Genomic DNA, 8,804 nt, shown 5'->3' on the forward strand with positions numbered 1-8,804 from the left:
TCAGGCACCAACAACCAAACCCCAATTTTTCTGCACCTGTATGACAAGTTAAAATTTGTATGTATAATTGCATATGATTTTTTTTCCTTTAGAAATGTCAGTATTGCTGCAGCAGGCTACATACATCGTAGAGATGCACTACGTTACAGGCACATTAAGAGGACTCAAGGCACAATATTTAAATTATTCATTTTTATAGTTTCACTTTATAAGCATTAATAAAATTAGTTATTCACTGCTACTTTAAAAAAAGTTTGCATTGCTCCATGTTCCCCAGGTCAGTACCCATACCCCCAGGTCAGTACCCATACCCCCATACACTTTAGTTGGGCAATAACTTGCATTTAAGCCTTCAAAATGAGGCTGTTTTTTGACGTTCGAGTCCTATACACTTCAATGGAGTTCATTTTTGTTTGAACAAACTTTTCCCGTTCGCGGTGTTCGGTGGGAACCGAACAGGGGAGTGTTTGGCCCATCACTACACCTAGGACTGCCCATAGGCATAGCCAAGTCTTTCCATCTAGTGTCCTACTCTTGTGGGGGGAAAGGTGCAATATAACCTGTGGTTCTGAATGGAGAGCTGTATCCATCAACGAACAATTATTTGTTTTTAACCCTACTGAAGACTAATAGTTAGGGCTCAGGTGACATAAGGTTAAGTGTCCTGAATCAATCTTTTCCCATGCCTATACCAAGGGTCTTCAAACTATGGCCCTCAAGTTCAGAAACTACAATTCCCATCATGCCTAGTTCATGTCTGTGAATGTCAGACTTTTACAGTGCCTCATGGGATGTGTAGTTCTGCAACAGCTGGAGGGCTGTAGTTTGAGGATCCGCTATAGACAGACACTTGGGTAATACCGAGTTGCCTCAGTTTATCACCCATACTATAGGCTTTGACCAATGGATCCACTATGCTCAAGTCTATTACACAGGCCAAAATGTCAAGGAGACATCAGCAAGTGCAATAGAAACTGGTCACCATTCAGCCCATGTGTACAGTAGTCACCTTCTGTCAAAACTAATGACCAAAAAAGGTCTCCCGATTGGGACTCTTAGCCAATGGCTGAGCGCTGACCGCAGTGTTCTGGTAGGGGGATGTCTGCCTGTTAGTACAGCAATCTCCCCTGCTCTGCTATTGTGATCCAACATTGGATTGTTAGTAGAGCAGCTCCATCCTGAGTGGCCAGTTTTTGTTCAGCCCGCTGGATTGAAGAAAAAGTGTACAAGGCTTTATCCATTATCTGACAGGCCTAATGAACTACATTACAAGTTTAACACAGGATGGACGCAAGGCCCAACAAGGCAATTTAAAAACCTGCAAGTGTGTAGGCCTGATCACTTTTTTTCTCAAATTAAGGCTGTTTGAAGAGGTTTTGTGAAGTGAAAAGAATGTTAAGGATCTCAGCATATTCTAGATTGTAAGCTCTAACGAGCAGGGCCCTCTAAATCCTCCTGTATTGAAACCGTTTTGTCTTCCCTCAAATTGTAATGCGCTGCGCAAACTGTCGGTGCTTTATAAATCCTGTATAATTAGTAGATTGGTCAGACATCTTATAATCTGCAGTTAACCATTAGACCTAGGTATTGGCCAGAACAGTTTAACGATTTCCGGCCCTATAGGCAAAGACGGTGGGAAGATGGTTGTATTATCCCGACATGCCGTCATACGACGACAGCAGGATAATGCACTCTACGCACCCCCCGGGGGCGCGCAGAGCAACGATCGGTGATGCGGCATGTCACTGACAACGCATCTCTGACCTCAGTAAAGAGCCTACTAACAGGCTCTTTACCATGTGTCCAATTACAGCTGGTCACAGTGGGAAGTGCCGGTGATCGGCTTTCCTCAGTTCGTGCCTGACAGGCATGAGTAGAGGAGCCGATCTATGTCTGTCCTGACCGGGGGGGGTGCCATTATAACCACCAGGGATAGCAATCAGGGCTCAGGGAGCACGCCATTGCATCCATCTGTCACCCACAAGTGCAGGAAAATGTATTAAAATTTTATATTCAAACTCGGTATTAATTTGTTTAGAAAAAAGAAACCTTGCAGTGATCAAGTACCACCAAAAGACAGACAAATTTGGTTTAGGTACAGTGTTGCAAGACCACGCAATTGGCATTCAAAAATGCAACAGCACTAAAAGCTATAAATTGGCCTGAGCTATAAATTTGCCTGGGCAGGAAGGGGGGGAGGTGAAAGTTCCTGGTATTGAAGTGGTTAAGGACCAAATTGTCAATTGTTACCACAAGTTTCATATTAGTAAGGCCTTGTCCACACTAGCATTCCTGCTTTCAGGATTTAGTACAGGTTACTTGTTTTTTGCATACCTTTCAATAAGACCATTTACGACAGAATAGTTGATCGTTGAACTAGACTTTAGGGTTAGTGAACGTTGCATCAATGATTTTAGTATTTCACAGAAAATATATTCTTCTGATGGGACATACCTAAAAGTTGGTTTAGGAAATCCGTCAAGTATACCAGTTTCATGCACGGTTAGCTTTTTTGCTCCATTACATGCAGGTCAAGCTAAAGCCTCAAAGGCCAGGTAAATAGGAATTTGTACAATACCATTACAGTTAACCACTACATTGGGCCTATAATATTGGCAGTGCTTGTGGGCAGTTGACTTAGCCACCTGCACTCCCCCCCCCCCCCCATCTTTGAAAGAAGTGGATAAACCCAGTGTAAAGAAGGATACAAACCAGTTGAACTTGGTTAACAAAACATGTTTATTACATCTGCTGCATGAGACCAGAAGACAATCAAGTCCAAACTCCCAGAGGGAATTAGCATGTCAGTCCTTGATGCTAGGTTAAGACGTAACACAGGGGACTTCCAGAAGCACACATGCACAAGTGAATATCGAGTATTCCCAGACTTGTCATCTGTCAGCTCTTCTAGCCAGGTTGTTGTACACAGAATGGATCCACATGGGAGCGCTGTCTTCAGCTGGCAGGTCTCAGATGCAGCAGTGGAGGAGAAGTTTACTTAGACCTCTGCCTCATCTTTCTCCTTTTACGCTTCAGTCTAAAAAAAAAAAAAAATCAAATTGTCAAAACCAAACTAGAATACAATTTTAGTAAACTGCTTGAAAGTTGCACAAATACCTACTCAGATGGCTTTACAGCCTGTAAACTGAACATGTGCTGCATCGCATGAGTTTGTTAAGCATGTGGTGTTAGTTTAATAATGGCTGCAACACAACGCAAAGGTCTACGTAGGTCCTGCTGTCTCCATCTAGGCATGCTAGCCAATACTCAAGTCTATATAACCCGTGTCAATTTTTCCACATCTGTACCACTGGGGAGATTTTACCATTACTTCCTTTACCAAAGAAAAATCACTTCAATGTCAGGGAATCCCTCCTGTCCCCACTGGGAAATTTCCTGTTCTGGGTGACAACCCAAAATGTTAGATTATCTTTTAAAGGATTGTTCATACAGTGCGGTGACTGGTGGGGGTTCCCCCATACTAAAGCAGCCACCAGTGGAGCACAAAGGAAAATTATTGTGCTGATCACAACTCAATGCAGCAATTAGGAACCCCATGTAAAACAGACACTAGTGTTTGAAATGCATGCGCGCCCCCCCCCCCCCGCAACCAACGACTGACAGCACACCTTAGCATGTTGGCAATCTGAATGAGGCCTTACTTTGTGATCATAACCAGGCCAGCACAGACAGCAATAAAAACCTGAAATGGTTCCAATCCCTGTACTATATACAAAACTAAGGTTGTACATCAACTTCAGAGCTCTAATACAATGAGCAATTTACATAAATTGTTAAGGTCCCTATCCCACTAGTCCAGGTTGAGCAGATACTGGAGCCCCAGCTATTTAAGTAAAGCTGCATGCCATACCCAGTGCAGAACTATGAACTGTCAGTATAACTGAAGGCTTAGATTACACAAGACACTTCTCATGCTTCCTGACAGCCAAAAGGAACAGTGAGTGTGGTTAAGGTAGTCCGTTTCTATATGGGCAAAGGTCGGGTTAATTTAACAGCCTGTAGTTCTGTCCCCATCAAGATTTCCTATACAGGAAAGAACCTGTCTACAATTGTTGCTTTCATGTTCTAACCAAGCAGATTTCTACAAGTCAGATATTAGAAATGATTCTCAGCACAAATTACAAGGCAAACCACACACTTTATGGCTAGACATCAAGCTCATGTGTGCATAAGGCTTAAAGATAATAAACCATGCATGCTCTGGACACAGACATCTATATACATGCAATTTTCTAATTACATTGACTATACAGCACATATTTTACTTATCAGGTCACAGTTTATTTTGGTAAGGCAAAGCCTATAGTGAGCACAAGTCCAGGATGCTATTGCAACAGGGAAAAGCACATTGGAGAAGGTTCCTAATCTACATCTTGGCAACACTTGATAAAACACTATGCAAACTAAAGTAAAAAACTTGACATGTAATGGATGCAGGACCATTTACACCTGCCTGCGACCTCAGTCACAATGCAGAAGCGCTGGTCCCCACTAGTGATTTTTTTTTTTTAAAAGCACAACACATTTCTATGTGTCACAAAGGACAGCTCATTCACATGAATAGGCTGCCATAAGCACATGTGTCACACTAAGCAAGAACCAAATTTAGACACCGAGTCAGGTGCAATTTTACACAGTCGCCTAGAAAAACTGCACTGTATTTAGGGTGCCATTCTTCCTCAAAGCATGTCCTGCTGCGATCTAAAATCATGGCCAGAATTGTGTAAATTCTGCCCACGATTCCTTAATGCCCAAATGTGGAAAGGGCCTTACCAGCCATTTCTAAAACAGGCCACAACCTAAACTGCTCTCCATATGCAAGTTTAACTGGTGCAAGCACGGTTAAACAAAAATGGTTGCATTTGACGCTTGAGACTCTTCCCAGCAAATTAAGCCAGAAAACTGAGCAGATCCAGGCACTGTCCGTTTTGTATTTATCCATAAAGAAATTGCTTTGCATAGGACCCATGGAAAGCCCTGGAACCAAAACTCAAGACTTTGCACCGACAGCCATCACCCACTTTGGGGTGCTAAATTAACTATCGTTGGACATTCAGGGCATCTAGCGGGTAATAAGGAAGCTTGATCATGCACCAGAAAGTGACTCATTTACCAGAGGAAGGCATCCTATGGACTTTTAGACTAGTCCAGTCTGCTCCAAGACCAAAGACCGACCTCATGGGCTTTGAGGAAGAGAACCCTGAGAATATTTCCCCCAATTCTCCAAACGCTTCTGGCCCTTTAAATATTTCCCCTTGATCTTCCTAGCCCCCAGGACACCCATTGCTTGAAATGTTTGGTTTTGTTGAAGTGACAAGACATTGCACCAAGAGGTATTTTGGTGGCACCTCATGGTCTACATGCTGCTTGGGGTGAAGCAACATTCCCTGAAATATTAGGCATCATACCACTGAGTCATTTGTGATTGGAACTGAGTTTTTTACCAACAGGTAAACCTATAAAAAAAAGGCATACCTGTAGGTAAAGTCTAATACACAGGCCAAATGTCAGGCAGCCGGTCAGCATTCGTCCCATGCGTACTGGAGTTTGTCTGACAGAACTCAACAGCTCAACAGGGGAGATTGCTGTACATCAGCTAATACAGCAGCTCCTCCTGAGCAGTTTTTTTGTGCAACCCTGCTGGGTTAAATAAAAGCTACTGGCGTGTACTCAGACTTAAATCTCCAAAACGTGCACCATTTTAAAGACAAAAAGTAGCAGCTGGTGACATCACCAGTGCATGGGTATTGGATGCTGCCATTGTGAACCCGGAAGGAAGGCCAGGTGAATTTAAGCAGCATATTTATACACTGTTGTGGTATATGGAAGAATGTATCCCAAAGTTTATATTCAACAAAAGCTGGATTGTAGCTATGGGTTACTTTACACTAAACACCTAACAGACCATCATTCACATAACTGCAGTATTTAAAGTAGCTTCAACCAACATTAATCATTTAACCTTCTGCTGCTAGCATTAGTCAGGAAATATGTCAGTTTACTTGCTTTAAATTTAACATTTCTTCAATTACTTCCAGTTTCCTTGCCTGGTCAAATTATGTCACCAGGATTTTTCAGAAGGGGTTTCTCAGCCAAGCACACCTTCATGCCTGATTTAAGGGCAGATGGATTCCAGGAAGCAAATGCTACCCAAATCATCTTCCCTTACTCAAGATGGCCACTGACAAACGCAAGGGGGGTGTTTTTCAAACTGAATTCTCAGCAAATGGATGAGCAAGGTTCCTTTAAATATTAAAAGTAATATAAATTGAGTTTGTGGTGCTCAGATGCTGTGTAGAGCCACTATAAAAATGGGGACATTTAGCAAACATACATAAGTATAGTATACATACCTGCGCATACGCTTCTTCCTCCACTAGAAAAAAAAAAAAAGAAAAAACTGTTACACATCCATTACCTAGCATGTGAAATAAGATAGGAGTAGGACATCCACAAAGCTCATCTAAGGTTGGCCATACAATATAGTACCAAAACCAAACATGAGGCCAAACCTTGCAGGGTGCACGCAATCAGGCAGGGCCTTGCACTACATAGCTGAAGGTAAGTCTTGAGATACTTTCACACAGCTCGGTAGCAAAGATAGTGGTTAAAAACCATGCAATTTTGCTGTGCGTATCAGAGTTGTCTGCACATGTGACTCAAACGGTGCTTTTTTTCCTAGCAATTTTGCCACAATATCCATTTCAATGGGAAGCTGAATTTTTTTGGAGCCGTTTGATGCAGCACTTCAGAACACTGCACCTGTATTGCAGTGCTGTGAAAGTCCCAAAGGATTTAAGGGAAATATTTCTCTTGCAAAGGAATAATAAAAAGGGATTAGCATGAAGGGAAAAGAAAACTGTATAATGTATAGCTTAAGGCTGCTGCCACTGAACGCTAGCATGCATTTTAATAAAAGTCCAAAGATGGAGCAAGCATTTAATGCACAGATTTAAATGGGGCCTAACCACTACAACTATACACCCAGGGAGTACTACAGGGCCTCATGCACACCAGTCCTGGGTAATCTGCCTGCTGTCCTATTGTTTGCAGTCACACTAAGCTGTGAGAATAAAGTAGGCCAATGCTGCATTATAATCAATGAGGAAGCATTCCACTCCTAATATACTGCTGTGCAGGAAAATGGATGGATGAGAAATTACAGGGGCCAGATCACATACAGAGCATGATGATCGCCCATGGCTGTGAATGGACCATGTGTAGGCCACATGAGTCATTATGGAGCCCAATACAGGACACTCCGCTTTGGATTCAGTCTCATTTCAGCCCCTTAAAGCGGCCCCCCCATGACTTGTACAGGAAGGACACGAGCCCCAGCAGACACAGCCAGCCCCCAACAAACACATGTATATCTTTCCACAATTAAAGCCACCATACAGCATGTTCCCAGCATAGGTCACCAGACAAATAAAGCCAACATTCAGCATGTTCCCAGACAAAGCGCCCTCTAACCCACCACCACCCTCTGCGACATACAAGGAAGATGGCCGCAGCCCGCCCCAAACACCTCGCCTTACCTTGGCTCTCATCTTGAGAAGAGAAGCCTGTAAAGAGAAAACACACTGGGGTTAGTGATAAGTACGGATGTTCGGATATAACACAGGATGAACACGGATTGTCTCCAGGCCGCACTCTAGCTCCGTTCCGCCATCTCTTACCTTCCTAAGATGGCACCAATGACAAGAGAACGTCATAGACGCGGACCGCCCTATTTATACGTCTCAGCGAAAACGTCACGTCCGGTCTGTTCTGCTGCCACCGAAAGGGTAGTTGGGAGTTGTAGTTTCCTCCACAGGGAACGCCAATATGGCCGCTTTATGCGGGTAGTATCTAAATGTGCAAATCTCTATACAGTATAAGACACAGAGGAGGTGAAATCCCGTTTAATGCAATTGTCTATTTCTAGCAGGCATTCTATTTATTGTACTAGGGTTTGTTTTCTTCAGTGGGAAGTATAATGTACATTAAGGTGACTTGATTTTTAAAATGGAATCCAGGGACATATTTTTTTTTTTATTATTGGCAAACGGGAAACTATTATAAGCATATTTTCCTCAAATTATATATGCAGTGTATGTATGTGTTTATGGAATGATTGTATGATTTATACCTTATTTCTCACATTTCGTCCATTAGATTAAAAAAAAAAAATCTTAGAATCTTTTGGGATATAACTACCTATGTACACAGTGCAGAGTTCAGGGGAGCGCTATGTACAAAGGGCAGAGTTCAGGGGTGCGCTATGTACAAAGTGCAGAGTTTAGGGGTGCGCTATGTACGGAGTTCAGGGGTGCGCTATGTACAGAGTTCAGGGGAGCGCTATGTACAGAATGCAGAGTTCAGGGATCCTGGATGTACAGAGTTCAGGGGAGCACTATGTGCAGAGTTCAGGGGTGCGCTATGTACAGAGTTCAGGGGTGCGCTATGTACAGAGTTCAGGGGAACTCTATGTGCAGAGTTTAGGGGTGCGCTATGTACAGAGTTCAGGGGAGCGCTATGTACAGAGTTCAGGGGAGCGCTATGTACAGAGTTCAGGGGAGCGCTATGTACAAAGTGCAGAGTTCAGGGGTGCGCTATGTACAAAGTGCAGAGTTTAGGGGTGCGCTATGTACGGAGTTCAGGGGTGCGCTATGTACAGAGTTCAGGGGAGCGCTATGTACAGAATGCAGAGTTCAGGGATCCTGGATGTACAGAGTTCAGGGGAGCACTATGTGCAGAGTTCAGGGGTGCGCTATGTACAGAGTTCAGGGGTGCGCTATGTA

At 43.3% G+C, this 8,804-nt stretch overlaps 1 long non-coding RNA gene across 1 annotated transcript; it reads right to left on the reverse strand.

Annotated features, from left to right (window-relative positions):
* Positions 1-2,707: 2,707 nt before the first annotated feature.
* On the reverse strand, positions 2,708-7,710 carry LOC309545188. Its single transcript, XR_014224878.1, has 3 exons — positions 7,560-7,710; positions 6,375-6,397; positions 2,708-3,037 (listed from the first exon to the last, which is right to left on the reverse strand). It is a non-coding gene; the product is annotated as an uncharacterized lncRNA (long non-coding RNA).
* Between the last annotated feature and the right edge of the window lie 1,094 nt (positions 7,711-8,804).

This window comes from Pelophylax lessonae (assembly GCF_965119305.1).
Source record: "Pelophylax lessonae genome assembly, chromosome: 2".
NCBI lineage: Eukaryota > Metazoa > Chordata > Amphibia > Anura > Ranidae > Pelophylax > Pelophylax lessonae.